At 38.2% G+C, this 17918-nt stretch overlaps 1 protein-coding gene across 7 annotated transcripts in view; it reads right to left on the reverse strand.

The window, feature by feature from the left end:
* Positions 1-17918, reverse strand: part of LOC137240117 (neurotrimin-like) — a 2444277-nt gene that overhangs the window by 634381 nt on the left and 1791978 nt on the right. The window lies entirely within an intron of this gene.

Consider the following 17918-nt stretch of genomic DNA (forward strand, 5'->3'; position numbering starts at 1 on the left):
CTTATATAAGAACCGATTTGGCTAACATTTGGAAGAGATATTACATACAGTCCGGTAGAAGTAACATCAAAACACTTTGGAGTTCCAGGAGGGACAAGCATACGTCGCGCAGAGTCGAGTAAAGTCTTTGGAAGGATTATATATTGAGGACTTAGATTTAACAAATTGTCAGGAAAGAGTCCTTGTAATAATGAGTCACTAAATGAATTAAATATAATGAGAAATAAAGACTAAAAACTTGGAAATAAAATAATTTAAAACAAATTTTAAGTTAAACGGTTTTATTGAAAACAATACTTACATGAAGTAATAATAGTACTAAAAGCTAGAAAATAATTAGGAAGGTCCTAGGTACTAGTCATCACACACATCCTCATCAATCTAGGGCGTTATCAGACAAGTAAATAAAAGCGTTGTACGCGTCAAATTCCTGTTGATAGTCATATATAAGACCAACTTAACCTTAGTAAGGTTATGATACGCCCCACATTTTTAGAAATTTCACACGCCCCACACTTTAATTTAATTGTCTCATCAATGCCCTAGATTGATGAAGAGTGTGATGACTTGTACCTAGGACCTGCCTAATTATTTTCTAGCTTTTAGTATAATTATTACTTCATGTATGTATTGTTTTCAATAAAACCGTTTAACTTAACAAATTTTTTTTAAATAATTATTTTTTTTCATTATTCCATCATTACATATTTATTATTACAACCAATAATGAACTTCACAAAAATATTACATGCATCAGTTTGTTAATGGACGAAGTTTTTCGTTAAAATATAGTATTTAGAGAATATGTAATCAAAAAAAAAAGAAAAGCAAAAAAAAATTCCTTTATAGAAAAGACAAGTTATTAAATGAAATAAGAAGAGACTGCAAGTAATCTATTGTAAAAACAAAACAAAAAAACTTGTTTTTGGTTCAACCATATGGATTGTTAAGCCGAAACAATAACCAAAGCTTTAACCTTCAACAATTGACATCGAATCAGATATCCTGCATCATCATGGAAGGCCCTTCAGCGATGGATTGCAAACGAATCTTCTTAACTACAACATTCTGTAAGTAAACTATGCTTTGTTTATACTTATTATAGTTATTGGTGGGTTTTTTGTGTCGTCTTAAGCCACGTCAAGGCAACATACGCATGTGCACTTGTACTTACATTCAGTCCGGTTCACTTGATTAGAGGCAGAAATATTTACGGAAAAAATGTTGATTAAAGCAAACGCATTTGATCTAGTAACTAGGAGTTGTCTGATAATTAAAGTTAACACTGTACTTTTTTCAAACATACACACGCATCGAAACATTCTTCCAGATAACGGTATTTCTTAGCAGTAAAACTTCGGCTGCTACAATATTGTGCTTGATTTATTGGTTCACTAGAATAAAGGCGCTCATTTTGCTTACATTATTGGTGCAATAAACGTGTAAAACGATATTGTTTTTTCAACCATTCATTGCGTTTAGTTGAAATTAGTTAGTTGTATTATGATGGGAAAACATAAAGGTTTAGCAGATCGTGAAAAGGTACAGATCGATATCCTGACTACAGAAGCGCTTTCGAACCGTCAAATCGCTAAAAATATTGGCCGAGGTCCAAGTGTGGTTAACCATTATATAAAGCAAGGTGCTTCCTATGAGAAAAACTATAAAGGTAGGACTGCGATGGCTTTGACAGCGAAGAAAACACGCAAAATTTTCTACATTAAAAATTAAGGAATCGGCCAATGTTGTAGCTAGCAAAGGTACTGGTCGAAGGGCGATTTGGAAAGCGCCACATCTATAGTTTAAAAAGCTACAAAAAAAGCACTATTGAATGCAGTACGCAAGCAACGTCGCCTTGATTTTGCAAGGGACCACATTGCTTGGAATTTCCCGGTGATTTGAAAAAAGTAGTATTTAGTGATGAAAAGAAATTTAATTTGGATGGGGTGGATAGATACAATTACTGTTTTCATGATTTAAGAAAGGAGGAAAGGTACTTGAGCCGACATCACAGCCGTGAAGGTGGTGTTATGTTATGAGGAGCAATATCGTACTATGGCGCATTCGAACTGAAAATTGTAGACTCCAAAATGGAGGGAAAAAGCTACAAAACAATTTTGGAATCATATTTTACGAAGACTCGTGAAACTTTTGGACCTATTCAATGGGTTTTTCAAAAAGATAACGCGCCTGTACACATTTCAAGAGTGGTTAAAACTTGGATTGCGTCGCAAAACGTTGAAGTTTTAACATGGCCACCCTATTCTCCAGATCTCAATATTATTGAAAATGTATGGGGATGGCTTGCTCGCAAGGTTTATGAGAATGGGCAACAGTTTGAGGCAGGGGAAACTGTTATTCCTTTTATAATATAATTCCTTGCAAAACTATTAATTTTGGACTTTTAATATATTTGGATGAAGATAAAAATTATTTTCGGATTTTTATTACCTGAGTTCGATGGAATTAGTTAACCTCGGACTTTTAAAAATAAAAGTCCGGAAATAAAAGTCAAATCCGGACTTTTATTTTTTAAGGCCAAAATAAAAGTCCGGCTTGATAACAAAGAAACGGCTTATCCAAATAAAAAGAAATTCGTACCAGTCGATTCTCATAGATTCCTTATGGACTTTTGAAAATTTATGTTAATAAAACTTGAAATGTATCATAAACAAACTATATCGAAAATCTCGTAATATAAATTGTGAACTTGCAGTGGATTTTTGCAATAAATTTTGTTCCAATACAACCATTCGAGTAAAAATTGGTACAACACATTCTGTGATGATAGAAGAGCTTTCTGAAAAAAATGGGCTTTATCGGTCAGTACCCACGCCTCTTCGTGTATATAGAAATTTTCGCACAGAACATGCAATATTTGAGTATCTAAGGAACCCACGTTATTTAAATTTGGCATGTAAATTACTGAAATTGCATGTAGTTGATTCACATTATTTTTTTGGACAATGGGCATGGCACCGCCTACTTTCCAAATAAGATTTTTGGACTTTGAAGAGCGATAACTCATACACCCTATGAGCTATGTTTTTGCAAATTGGAAAGCGAACTTCATATTTGTATTTGTACATACCGACAGAAAAATTTTAAAATCGAATCAAAGTCACACCCACTTGTATATATATATCAAAACTGGCTACTTGAATTCATTTCTAAGTACGTGAATATGTCGGAGTTATTTCGGAACTATTGCGAGATCATTTGGAGATCCTTGCGGTATCATTCCAGAATGACTTTCGAGATCCCGTCAGTGTCATTTCGGAACTTTTTCGGGATCATTTGGGGATCCTTCCGGCATCATTTTTGCATAGTTTTCGGGATCCGTCCGGGATACCGTGAGGATTATTTCGGGACTTTTTCGGGAGTATTCCCGGATCATTTGTGGATCCTTCCGGGATCGTTAATGGATGGTTTTCGGAATCGCGTCGGATTTATTTCGGGATTATTTGGGGACTCTTCCTGTTGCGTTCGTGCCGAACAGACGTGTTTTATCTCTTTCTCTATTTTTTTATTCTTTTCGTGCAGTTTTTATTTATTTATTTTACCTATTACGATATCTGGTGTAATGGATAAGTATTGTGCCAAGTGCGACAAGCATTTTTCGCGTTCGGATACCCTTATTGTGCCTTGTGGTGGCTTTTGCAAGAATGTCTACCATCGTTCTTGCTGTGAACGTAACTTTTCAGAGTACGACGTGAATTTGCTTACGAAGAACCGCCACCTAAGTTATATGTGCGCGGATTGCCTAAATGCCTACGGCAAGCTTTGTGACGCCTATGACGCTGTGTTGGCATCCCATAAAGCTACACGGGAGTCCACAATGCTTGCCTTGGACCTTAAATTTAAGGATTTGTTTGCGGAGATGGCTGATATAAAAAGTGCCATCAAAAAACATTTTAAAGATAATGAAGACTACTCTAACAAAAACAATGAAACATGTGTGGAGGTGATGGCTGATGGCATAAATAAAATAAAAAATATTGTCAGCTCTATCAGTAATCTGAACTCGTTGAGTAGTGGTAATATTAGTTGCCCGCTCAAACCTCATACTCTATCGATTTCACCTACACTAATGCAGCTATGTATACATTGCCATTTGCTCGCCCGATCACCTGTTTATGCAAGTAAAATTTCTGCTGATAACAATAGTGAGCCTTTTTGTGTACACTCAGCCACCCCCTCGCGTGATTTCAATGCACAAATGTCTTATGCTAAACGATTGACAGCACCTGTTAATACTGATGATATTCCCAATACAACTGTTAACCCAGTACTGCTGCTAACTTTGCAACGTCTAGTAAGAACAAGACTCCAGCTTCAAAAAACAAAGCGAACGCTGTTGGGAATAGCACTAATTCTGTTAATGCTGATGATTCTGATGGTATTAATGTTCCTGTACTTGTTAATACTGCTGATATTCGCAATACAACTGTTAACCCCAGTGCTGCTGCTAACATTGCAATGTCTAGTAAGAAAAAGACTCCAGCTTCGAAAAACAAAGCAAATGCTGTTGGGAACAGCACTAATTCTGTTAATGCTGATGATTCTGATGCTGTTAATGTTCCTGCTATTCAACCTAATTCTGGTAATGATTCGACTGCTGTAGCAACAACCACACTCGCAGCCCTAATCACAGCCCCTGTTTCTGAATCGGTTGCTTTAGAGCCTGGTGCTCCTAGGGAGGTGAGTGCTGTTCCCCCCGTAGGTGCATTTTTGTATCACGGCTCCACGCATCGCTGACGGAAGTTGATATATCTAACTACGTATGCTCCAAGCTTGGTGTTGAACTTAACAGCAATATTAATGTTTATAAGTTTAATTTTAAGTCCGGGAGAGAGATCTCTTCTTTCAGAATCTTAGTTCCTGACAAATTTTTTGATAGGGTACTCGATTCTACTTTCTGGCCGAAACACTCTGTGGTGCATTTGTTTACTAGAAAGTCGAACCGTGACCACGCTACTTTAAATGCATCAAAAAACTTGCCAGGCAACACTCCAGAAATGGTATAAACTTAAATTATGTCTTATCAAACGTAAATAATATCTCACTTAGTATATTTTATCAGAACGTTAGGGGGTTGAATACCAAACTAACGGAAATTTTTCTACTGAGTCTTAGAGTTCTTATGATGTACTCGTTTTTACTAAGACTTGGCTAAAACCACAGTTTTTAATGCTGAAGTTTTATCGAGTTCGTTTCAAGTGTTTAGAAAAGATCAACTGGCCAGAGCTGGTGGAGGTGTGTTAATTGCCGTTCACACTAGGTTTTCCGCGGAGGAACTACATTTTCCTGACTTTGAGGATGCTGAGCTTCTTTGTGTGAGAGTAAAACTTTCCTCAACCTACAAATATTTTATAGCCAACTACATTCCCCCACAATGTGACATTTCCTTATATTTGAATCATTCCTCAATAGTGAAATCTGTGTGCAGTATTGCCAGGGCCTGTGATTCTGTCACTGTACTTGGCGATTTTAATCTGCTATGTGTGTCATGGAGCCTTATCGACGGGAAGCTAGTCCCTAGTTCTTCTCGCGCTATCCACTATGATTTCCTAAACGAGTTTGCAGATGTTGGACTTTTTCAAGTTAACAAAATTCAGAATAAATTCGGTAAATGCTTGGATTTAATTTTTTCAGACGATTCAAATTGTTTTGTAAATCGATGCGATCCCCTTACCCTGCCTGAAGATGTGTATCATCCTGCTCTCGCGATGTTTATGGAATCTCATAATTTATCTGAGCGTTCCTCCAACGTAGTGCGAAAGACCCCTCACCAATTTCTGTTTAGAAAATCCAATTGGTCTGAAGTAATACTCGAAGTATCGAGAATAAATTGGCCTGAGTACGATGGGGATATTGATGAGAGTATATCCCATTTTAATAATGTATTATACGGAATATTTAAAAAATGCATACCTACGTCCGAAACCACTGCTATATCATCATCGGCTTGGAGCACTAAAGAATTGAAACGCCTGAAAAATCAGAAGACGCGTTCATTCAAACGTTACAAACTTTCCGGATCAATGACTGACTATGCCGCCTACTCAATTTTACGCCACAAATATAACACATTGAACAGAATTTGTTATAAGAGCTATATCAGTAGGGTTAAAAGCCAAATTTTTGTCAATGCTAAGTCGTTTTACAGCTTTGTTAATTCAAAAAGGAAGATAAAAGGGTTTCCTTCTACAATGAAGCTAAATGATCAGATTTCCAACGATAGCTTCGAAATTGCTAACATCTTTGCGGATTTCTTCGAATCTAAAACACCTATGATTACCCGCCATCGAATTATCCTTTCAGATTGTCTCCTCTGAATTCCCAGCAGTCCCATATATACATATGTACTGGTGATGTTTTAACTCATCTGGAAAATCTAAAAATTTCTTACTCTAATGGTCCGGATCAAATTCCGTCGGTAGTGCTGAAATCTTGTGCTCGATACTTATATCGACCTCTAGCCTGTTTGTTTAATGCGTCCCTGAAGCAAGGGGTATTCCCCAAGAAGTGGAAAGAATCATTCATTATACCACTGCATAAAAATGGAAGCAGAGTGTGTTATAAATTATAGAGGAATAGCCAAACTCAACAATATTCCTAAGCTATTTGAATTGATTATCACAAAACAGATTGCTTTTAGAGTATCTTCATTAATTGACTTTTCACAACATGGCTTTTGCAAGGGTAAATCAACGGTGTCCAACTTGCTCGAGTTTACAACCTTTGTATCCAACAGTTTTAAGACTAATTGTGAAGTTGATGTAATTTATACTGATTTTAGTAAGGCATTTGATAAAGTTTCTCATTCTATACTTTTATTCAAACTTGATCGGATAGGATTTCCTCCTTTGCTTCTATGTTGGGTTTCTTCTTAAGTGAAGGAAAGAAAACAAACAGTTATATTTAATAATTGTTGGTCTCGGTTCATAAATGTAACTTCTGGTGTTCCTCAAGGCAGCCATCTTGGTCCGGTTTTGTTCCTGTTGTTCATTAATGACCTTCCTAGTGTTTTGAAGAGCTGCAAGCCGTTAATGTACGCTGATGATGTCAAACTTGTAATGCCTATCCGCCCACCCGTGGATAGGGCATGTCTTCAGGCTGATCTGAATAGTCTTGGTGACTGGTGTAATGTAAACGCCATGTCACTAAACCTACCTAAATGTAAGTTCATGTGTTTTACAAGGAAGTCCTTCCAATCCCATGATTATGTTATTAGCGACTATGTAATCAAGCAAGTCACTAATTTTATTGATTTAGGCGTTAAAATGGACCCAAAACTCGATTTTAATCTTCATATTGAATCTTGCGTGAATAGCGCTAAAGGTACTTTGGCTTTCGTTAAACGTTGGTCTAAAGAATTTAATGACCCATACGTTACAAAAACTCTTTTTACGTCATTGGTCAGACCTACTTTGGAATATGCTTCAATAATTTGTAATCCGCGTTATCAGGTTCATTCTGACAAGCTGGAATCGGTCCAGAAACAATTTTTGCTTTTCGCTTTAAAACACTTTCCATGGGATCCTTCTAAAAATCTTCTAAAAAGTTACTTGAAACTTGTTTGCAAAATTGCGTTGTGATCATTATTTTTATATGTATGCAATCAAATTTACTCTGTTCAGCAAACATGATTTTTTAAATTATGAGTTTTTACGGCCATGGATTTGCTGCAAATTATTCGTAACTAAAATTCGGTATGTTTTATTTTTAATATCTACCACAGCCTTTTCGTTCTATTTTTGATTATTTTAAATGAATCCTGTTACAGCTATAATTACATTTTTTGAAATATTTTAACCAAGTAAATACACGAAAAAGCAACACTATTTTAGTTTTCTAATTTTACTCCTTTGTTCTATGAATAGTAATTCCTTCACTCCTGTCATATCAATTAATTTAACTTAAAACAAAATTTTAACTTCTTGGTTAATTATTGAGCTCAAGGCCGCAAAGATAAATAAGACACCATATATTTTGTGGTAATATAATTCATATAATTGGTCGATATTTCGGTTTCAATCTGAAACCATCCTCAGGACTAGAAAAACATAAAATTACGAATAAAAAATATTAGGCATTTTGTGTTTTTCTAGTCCTGAGGATGGTTTCAGATTGAAACCGAAATACTGACTAAATATATAAATTATAATACCACTAAATATATGGTGTTTTATTTATCTGTGCGGCCTTGAGCTCAACAATTAACCAAGAAGTTAAAATATACTTATAAGGCTATTACAAAACTCAAAAAAGTTAAAAACAAAATGTATTTCTTTAATTCGAAAAAACTGTATTTCTTTAAAAATTATTTTTGTCAATGTGTTTTATTTTCGTAATAGAGTAAAAAATATAACTAAATGAGCTGATAACCTGAAATCACGCTTACGTGAATAGCCCATGTATTTTAATTTCTTTTTGCGGTCGGGGTTGCGGGTAAAGGCTAGTATATTCATAAATGCAACTGTGTACATACATATTCACGTACTTAGCAATGACTTCAGGTAGCCAGTTTTGATATTTTCCCTATAAAAAATGTGAATAGTTCAGGATGAATCCGAGATGAGTCGCAAAGGAGTATTCGACCAATGGCGGTTTTGATCTCTTTCTATGAGTTGAACTGTTCCCTTTTGTTTGATAATGTCCTATGAGGAGACTAATTGTACCCATTTATACCCGAAAGGGATAGATTGAACCAATCCCCTTTATACCCATATGGGCCCATATGAAGCCTAGTCCCTTTTCGGTTCAATAAGGACTCAAATAGGAACCAGACGTATTTTTCATGGCAGAAACAGTATCGAAAAGTTTGCCAAGCCACCAAATCTATTTGATGTAAGTTGACGGCACGCTTTTCAAAAAGGAATAAAAAATATTCTCTGAAAATTTAACCCTAAACCCGGCGTAGTCGTTAAGTCCTAGTAATTTAGGTTCGGTATAGTGATCCGCATTTTTCTTAAATTATTCGATTCAATCCCGTGTAATCTTTTTTATTTTTCTCATTTTGTTTCGGTTTTTTTAATATTTCTTATAATAGGTTACATAGATTTCAAACTAATCAACTCAAACTCAACTGTACCCGAAAGGGACTAAAGGGGATAAATTATGCACATTTGTAGACAAAAGAGATAAATCGGAGACCAATCTCTTTAGGGATTAATCGCATAATTTTTTGCAGGGTTTATATACAAGTGGGTGTGACTTTGATTCGATTTTAAAAATTTTCTCTCGGTATGTACAAATACAAATATGAAGTTCGCTTTCCAATTTGCAAAATCATAGCTCAAAGGGTGAATGAGTTGTCGCTCTTGAAAGTCCAAAAGATCTTTTTTGGAAAGTAGGCGGTGCCACGCCAATTGTCCAAAAAAATAATGTGGATAAACTACATGCAATGTCAGTAATTTACATGCCAAATTTATATAACGTGGCGTCTTTAAGTACTCAAATATCACATGTTCTGTGCTGAAATTTCTGTATACAGAAAGAAGCCGACCGATTATGCCCGTTTTTTTAAGAAAGCTTTCCCATCATAGCAGAATGTGGTGTACCAATTTTCACTCTAATAGTTGTATTGGAACGAAATTTTGCAAAAATCCACTGCAAGTTCTCTAGTTATACTACGAGATTTACCATTTCTTTGTTTATGATACATTTCTAGTATTATTAACATACATTTTCAAAAGTCCATAAGGTTTTTAATTTTAGGAATCCAGGAGAATCGATTGGTATCACATTTTTTTTTAATTTGGATAAGCCGTTTCTTTCTTTTCAAGCCGCACTTTTATTTTGGCCTTAAAAAATAAAAGTCCGGACTTAACTTTTATTTCCGGACTTTTATTTTTAAAAGTCCGAGTTAAACTAGTTCTATCGGACTCAAAATATAAAAATACAGATTTTACTTTTATATATGGACTTTTATGGAAAAAGTTCGAAAAATAAAAAGGATGCATGATTTGACATAATATTGCTATAGGGATACCTGTGAACTCAAACATTTCCACCTAGCACAATTTTTTGACCAGGACTTTTCGACTCCGAAAAAAAAATTATTATTTTCCGCCCCTGTTTTTTCACACACTCGCCCTAGAAATTATGCAATTTTCAACTATCTAATTCAGCAATCGTAAGTCACTTTTATAGAGGATGCCCGTTTCGGAAAGCTCACACATATCTCATCTGTTCACCTGCATACAAACGTTTTCGTGTACACATAAATCATAAATTACTAAAGTTTTAGTTACCGCGACTGCATTACCGATCAAGAACGTTAGTTAAGTTTCTAAATATGTATATAACAATTGTATTACGTTAGGCATGTGCAGTTTGGGTGGCCGGGTACTTTCAAATATAGGCAAGTGGTCCTGAATGCGGGGTCACAATACACTTATGAGCATGGTCATCAAGGCGGTAAGTCGATCATGTCTAATTTGTTAGAACTCTTTACTCATATTTCCAGAGCCTTTAAAAATTACTTGCAGATTGACGTCATGTACACTGACTTTAGCAAAGCTTTCGATAAGATTTCCCACTAAATCCTTGTGTTTAAACTTTAACTTATAGGTTTTCCATGTACTCTCCTGCTCCTTGGTTTATTATCTTGTTTATAGCAGTGCAATAACCGGGTGGTGCAAAGCTGATTTCGCTTACCACACATTTTCTTGAAGCGTTTATACTGACAACACTATAATAATTTAACAATACTATAGCGAAATCAAAGCAATCGTCCTCAAATAAATAAATAGGAATTATTTCATGAATCATCTTAAAATACAATAAGTCAGCAATAAATTTCACATAGCCTACGATACCTAATTATATTTTTAAACCCCAAAGTATATTTTAAGCATTTTCAATTTCCATTGAATTCGAAAAGTGTTTATACGATCGTTCTAACAGTCTAGACCAATGGTCGTCAGCTAGTGAAATAATTATTCGCGCTCACTTCACACACATTATTATTCTCTTTTGTTTAGTATTTACTGAACAAGCAGAGTAGCAACATAAGAGCAGGATATTGTTTCTTGCGCGTTTCCAAATTTTTTTAGTGTTAGCAAATATGCGTGCATACGTCATACCTCATCGCTTTTTTATCAACTACTAAAGCCAGCGTATTGATTTTACTCTTACTAATACAGCCACACCCTCGCGAAGGAGACATCTTTTGCCGCGCTCAGTCGCTGACTACGGGACTATGCCACCCAGTAAGTTGCAGGTTTATATGGAACTGCATGACTACGGTGGCCTAGTCCTAAGGTGAGCGATGACCAAGATATGCCCCCTCCTAATCCACCGTCCAAGAGCTGGAACGGCAACAATTTTTCCCACGGCTGTTGCAGGGGTCTCCCGACCTGGTCCCGCCGAGCCAAGGGAAAAGGGGCCGCAACAACTATTTCTACCGGGGAAACGACTGCGTTGGAAACGACGGGTCGGCTCCCCATGGACGACAAGAGAGCAATCTCATTAAATTCTGTCTCAGGTGAACTGACGGGGGCGAGCACCAGTATGATGGCGAAAGTTGTTGCACTGGCAACGGTGAACACTGACGCGCCTGTTGATGATGACTGTTTTCCCCACGGCTGTGACAGGGGTCCCACGATCTGGTCACACTGAGCCATAAACAAGACATCATACGGGGGTACGACCGTGAGGGCAACAACGGGTCGCACCCCTTCTCAAGAAGAGTTCCACATGGGATCGTTCCACAGGAACAAAAGAAGTCCTGCAAAAGTCCTTTCAAGGTATGAGGGCGTTACACTAGAACGCCAGGAATTCGGTGGAAAGGGCGCGAGCTCTGCTGCCGAATTTTTGGGGGTTCTCTGGCAACGAAAGTAGAAAGTGCAACCCCTTACAAGCGTCAAAGGTCCGACGAGGATATCAAACCCCACCGAAAAGGCACCAGAATCAACCCGCTGTAGCTTTGCGGAGTTAGCGAAGGGCCGGATCCTTATAGGAATCCTGGATCGAGGGAATGACCGTGGTGCAATCCCTAAACACCAGTGACCGTACGTCCGGAATGAAATCGGTAACGCCGATCTCTATGTGCTGATGGAGTCTACAGGTAGTCCGCCGCGAGATTCTGACGCAGGATGGTACCAGGGCCATATCAAAGTCCTCGCTTGCGAAGGTCTGTTGCACTGTAAAAGGCAGCAGCCGCCAAGCCGACAAGCTGGAACAAGTCTATCCTGCATGGGTTCCAGCAGAATCTGAGAGAATTCCCAGGATGCTGCATCTAATGAACCCAGCTCTCCCAACGCAGGACTGGAGTGTCGTTCAGGTCGAGGCCGTTGTAGAACCTAGGAGACAGGTCGTTTTGGCCATGAATAAGGAAGCTCTCGAGGCCCTTAAACAGAGCAAAGGAAGAGTGTTTTACGGCCTCGACGACGTTGTAATTCACGTATACCGTGGCTACGTACAGCGCGCATCCTTTTCGATTGCCTCTTTGGACACGGACATTGAGGCACCCGAAGTGGAAGCGGAGATCTCCAACGCCGAAAGCCTGGTTTCCGCCACGTCAAATTGCGCAGGGGCTCTGTGCCGATGGAGGATGCTCTGCTGGATAGCGACGGGGAGGATCACAACGTGACGGTGATGGAGGCAGGGGAGTCTGAGCAAGCTCATGCTGAGGTTCCTCCAAATAAAACTTCACAAATGTAAGGTGGCCTCGGCTGCCCTCGTCAGTCGCCTTTTTAAAGCGACGTCGACGTGGTCCTTATCCAAGACCTTGGTTTAATAACTCAAGGCTTTGCGGATTTGGGGCCATTGGGTTTAAGCTCATTCGAGATGCAGATGAAGGTAAAGTTAGAACGTGTATTTTAGTAAAGTCTGTGCTACATATCTTTCTCTTACCTAACTATAGCAATGGTGACGTTACAGCGGCCAGCTTTGCAAGCGGAGGCACACAATTAACGCTAACCTCCGTTTGTATCCCGTACGACACAAAGGAACCTCCTCCGCAAAAGACGGTAAAGGATCTGCTGGCCGACTTAAGCAAAAGCCATCTGCTCATCGGGACAGACGCAAAAGCCCCCAATGTACAGTGGGGAGTTCCGATATAAACACTGGTTGTGAGTCACTTTTTGATTACCTTTTAAGAACTAACCTGGTAGTTTGCTATGTAGGTAATGAGCCAACTTTTATTACTAAAAACCATAAAGAAGTTATCGACCTCACTATTTGTAGTGAAAGCGTTTATGGGTGGGTTAAAAATGGCGTGTTCTTGAGGAACATTCCTTCTCAGACCACCGGTATATTGAAATAATGTTAGAGTTCTTACTTGATCAGCCCATTGCGAGACGTAACCCACGTAATACAAACTGGGAACTACATAATGAGCTGTTAGTAAGAGTGAAGTATACAATTATTAAACGAACCATCAAGTTTGAGTGTACAAATAACAACCAATTCTTTATTCATGAAACACTTTATTTTACACAAAATGACACAAATTACTACTACATATTTACACTAATACTTACAAACTAGATGCACATAAATTCGTAATAATCAAAAGCTTAGTCAGCACATTCTTATAACCTATTTATGCATATTCGTATGTGGTTCTACTGTCAATATGATTAATGGGCACATATGTTGGTTGGTGTGATTAATCGACATACGTGTCGGTCGATTTGACGGGTTGGCAAATGTAAACAAACTCATGCTGAGTTCAAGTGATTATCTGGGTCAGTAAAATATGATCACTATCTATAAGTGTGTGTATATTTTGTGTCGTTAAATGCATTCGAACTGGGGTGCATTCCAAGTAACACGGGTGCTGGTGGTGTAGCCTTTGAAGAATGAACGTATATAATTTGGCGCCTAATTATCTACAGTCATTCTAGTGGCGTTGATATAAGTGTGCCGTGTTGTTTCAGTTTAAGTTTAATGACCCACTTAACTTGCTTTGGGATACCAAATTTTATTTGTCTTTCACATTCAATTGTAATTTATGACATAATGGTGACTTGATGCTAAAAGTAATGAATTTCTTTGTTTATGTGATCTTTGATTTTATTTGTTTACATTTGCTTTACTTATGTATCTCTTGTGCTGATGTTTGTTTTTTGTGTTGGCATTTGTTTTTTTTTATTTTTGTGCTTGACGAGTAAAGTGGAATGCTTATGTTGAGACGGTTTTTTTTTGTATTTTGTTAAATTATTGGAGTTACTGATAGACGTTTTATATTGGTTTCATCCTATTCTTATGGATTATTATTTCTTTATTTTTATTGGTCCTATCACTATTTCCTATTCTATGTGGTATTAATATGAAGTTGTTGATTTTATCAATATATTTTATTCTATACTGTCCTTTGTATTTATTATCTAATTTATTGCCTCTCTAGAAGGCGAGGTTTTCTTGGATGAAATCGGGCAAATACATATTTATATTTGTTTCTTTAATGTGGTATTTCTAGCAACTAATAGGGATAAATGAGTTAGATTTCCTTACTTTAACTATTTCTATTAACCAACGCTTTTCATTGTTATTTCATTTTATTTGAGTTCTGCTAAACTAAGATCATATAAAATAGGAAATCTGTATTTAATTATACAGAGAATTTAGGAGATGTAATTGATGGAAGGGCAAGGTAGTTGACAGTAGTAGAAGTAGTTCAAGTAATGGGTAAGAAGGGAGGTACAGTGGATGCAAACATTTTCATATCTTTCATATTTTCCAGCACTATTTTTTTTATCTTATGTGTCATGCGATATCTGGGTGGCGAAACCACAATCTTCATGATATTTATGAAGAATTATTTTAATTTTATCGCGATTTGTCACCTGCATAACTTCTAGAGTTAACGCAATTATTTGATCTTGGAGAACTTATTCTTAAATTTGCCTACTGCAGTATTCATTATTACTTTTCACCAATTTGTTTCTCATACCGCGTAGTGCATGACATATCTATCATAATCCAGAACTTTAGTAACGATGTACGGAGCCTTATACTTCGCTTCCAAATTGTGAATTTCGCCTGTTGCTCCTGGAACATGGTCAATGACGACCAGCTGCCCTTCGTTGTATTGGTATGGTCGTTGATGGTTATGGTCATATCGTTGCTTCTACTTGAGCCGTTCAGCTTAGATATTAGCTTTAGCCACTTCCTTCTTGGATTCCTGTTCTTGTTCTGTCGGTAATGATGAATCGTCATGAATAGCTTGAATTAACCGATTCCCTCAGTCTGAGGTAACCTTCAGAGGCTGTCCAAAGATAGATATCACCTTACGCAGCAAGGTAAGTATGCCTAAAGTCTTAGCACTCCTTACTGGTTCAAAAAGCGTATATTTCGTGAAACTGCATACTAGTACTATGATGTGTTGGTTGCCCCGTTTGCTGTGTGGAAACGGAACTAGGTGACCTATATGAATTGACCGGAACGGGATAGGCAACACTTCCATTAGGTGCATTTGGCCGTCTTGTTTCCCACCTTTCACTTTATTTAGACAGCATTCCGGACATGACGCGTTGTACGACTTTACGTAGCGTCTCATATGCTTAAACCAAAAGTGCTGACTAAGGCGTTCCAGAGTATAATCCACTCCAAAATAGCCTGCATCATCGTGCCATGATTTCGTGACTCGTTACCTAATAACCCGTGTACCACCAATCTTGTTCCTTGCCCAGTGTCCTGAATAACCGTCCAGCGTGGATTTCGAAGTCATTTTGCGTTTAAGCTGCGTTTGGTGACTCTGCTTTTCCCAGTGATTGAGCAATCTCTCTAAGCTCCGGATCCTGCAATAGGATGGCATAGACCCCATCTTCGTCCTTGTGCTCCAGAAATAACACCTGTTCTGCCACTGTGATTGGATCTTTCGGTGGTAATGATGGTAACCGCATCAGACAGTCAACGTGCTGCATCTTTTCCTCACGTCGATGATAGCATTCAATATTTTACTCTTGCAGCCGTAGCCGCCACCTTGCTATTCGGGGTGGGAGAGGTGTTGTTGCTTTAGTTGTTGGTACTGCTTTGCCGTCCGTAATAACGTTGTATTGCGTTCCCAGGAGATACATGCGGAATCTGTCCAAGGTCTCTACGATGGCCAGAACTTCCAGTTCATGGGTTGCATACTTCTTTTCTGCGTCGCTACATTGCCTACTGTAAAATGACACCGGTTTCCACCCATCCGTGTCTTCCTGTAACAGCAAGCCTGCCACCCCAAGGGTGCTTGCATCTGTGTGCACCTCATGTCGTTTCTTGATGTTATACACAACTAGTATTGGCTTGCTGGACATCGCTGACTTTAATTGCTGGAATGCCTCCTCCTGCCTCTGCTCCCATACGAATGGTGTGCCGTTTTTAAGAAGCTTGGCTAATGACTCTGCAATGTGGCTATACCGTTCCACAAACTTCCGGAAAAACCCGGTAAAACCCAAGAATTGTCGGACCTCCGTTGCTGTTTTTGATCGGGAGAACTTCTCAATTGTTTCGATTTTCTCTCTTCCTGGATGTATGCCTTGCCAGTTCACAACGTGTCCCAGAAATTTTACCTCTTTTTGTAGAAACATTTACTTAGAAAGTCGTAAAGTTATGCCCGTGCGCCTTACTGCTTCTAGGAATTCTATCAATACCTCCTTTCCTTCATCTACCATTGTTGTGGCAATTATTACCTCATCCACGTAGCTAATAATTCGTTGTCTATTCTTAAGGCCTGAGATTAGGTGAAGTATCACCTCTTGAAAATACAAAGGTGCATTGACCAGACCAAAAGGCATTACTTCGTGTTCGAACAGACCATCGTGCGTGAGGAATTCTGTAAACTTCTTACTGTCCTCCTCTAATGGTATTTGATAGTAACCAACCGTCATATCCAGGGTGGTAAAATATCGTACGCCAGATAGTTTCGCTAGCTCCTCTTCAACGGTAGGCATCGGGAATTGCTTCTTTATAGTAACGGCATTGAGTGCCCGATAATCAACGTACATTCGACTTTCTCCGTTGCTCTTGCTGACCAAAATCACCGATGCTGCATGCGGTGACGTACTTCGCCGAATTATATTGTTTTTCAACAATTTGTGTAAAATCTGTGTCAATTCCTCTTGTCGTGATAATGGAACTTGATACCGTTTGCCTACTATTGGCTTATCTGACGTCACTTCAATTTTCATTGATGTACTGTTACATTTACCTAACGCAGTTACATCTTCTGCAAAACACTTGGAAAATTGGCACAGCAAGTTGTAGACCGCCTGGCGTTTAGTTTCTTGAAGACTCTCGTTAACGTTAAACAAATCATTCTTCTTAACTTGTAGCTGTAAAACACCCGCATCAATAACCATTATATTATACTTGTTGCAGAGAACGTCCCTGCCCAACAAGATGTCATATTTTAAAACATCACTTGGCACTAGATGTAGCTGTGCATTCACTGTTTCGTTACTAAACTGTAGTTCGACTTCGATTTTATCGGTTGATTCTACTAGGGAGCCACCGAAACCCTCGAAGCATCTGAAACATGGGATACGTTTACCTCCTACCCTCGCCGTCGTTGATTTTTTGATAAGCGTGTCAATTGACGCTTTAAGTAATTCGCCTCTAACCTGAACGTTCTCTACAATTGGAGGTACAAGTTTGTCCTCGTTGTTGCTGGTGTTAACTTCAGCTACTGATGATTTTACACCTACTTTGTAGTCCTTCGCCTCATGACAGACTTTTGAACATTTATCACATCCCAGTTTCTTGGACGGGCTTGGAAATTTCATAGCTATATGCCCCATATCATTGCAATTAATGCATTTCGGTCCCCGTTAATTTGTTTGCTTACGTTCGCCCTCACTCGTTACCTCACTTGGCTTAGCTATGTACTGTAAATACACCTTCGTCGGTTGGGCAGTAGCCACGTTCTCTAATGACCGTAATAGCTGGTTCGTAGTATTGAAGTTCATTGCTGACAAAGC

Source organism: Eurosta solidaginis, chromosome 2 (assembly GCF_040869045.1).
Source record: "Eurosta solidaginis isolate ZX-2024a chromosome 2, ASM4086904v1, whole genome shotgun sequence".
Taxonomy (NCBI): domain Eukaryota; kingdom Metazoa; phylum Arthropoda; class Insecta; order Diptera; family Tephritidae; genus Eurosta; species Eurosta solidaginis.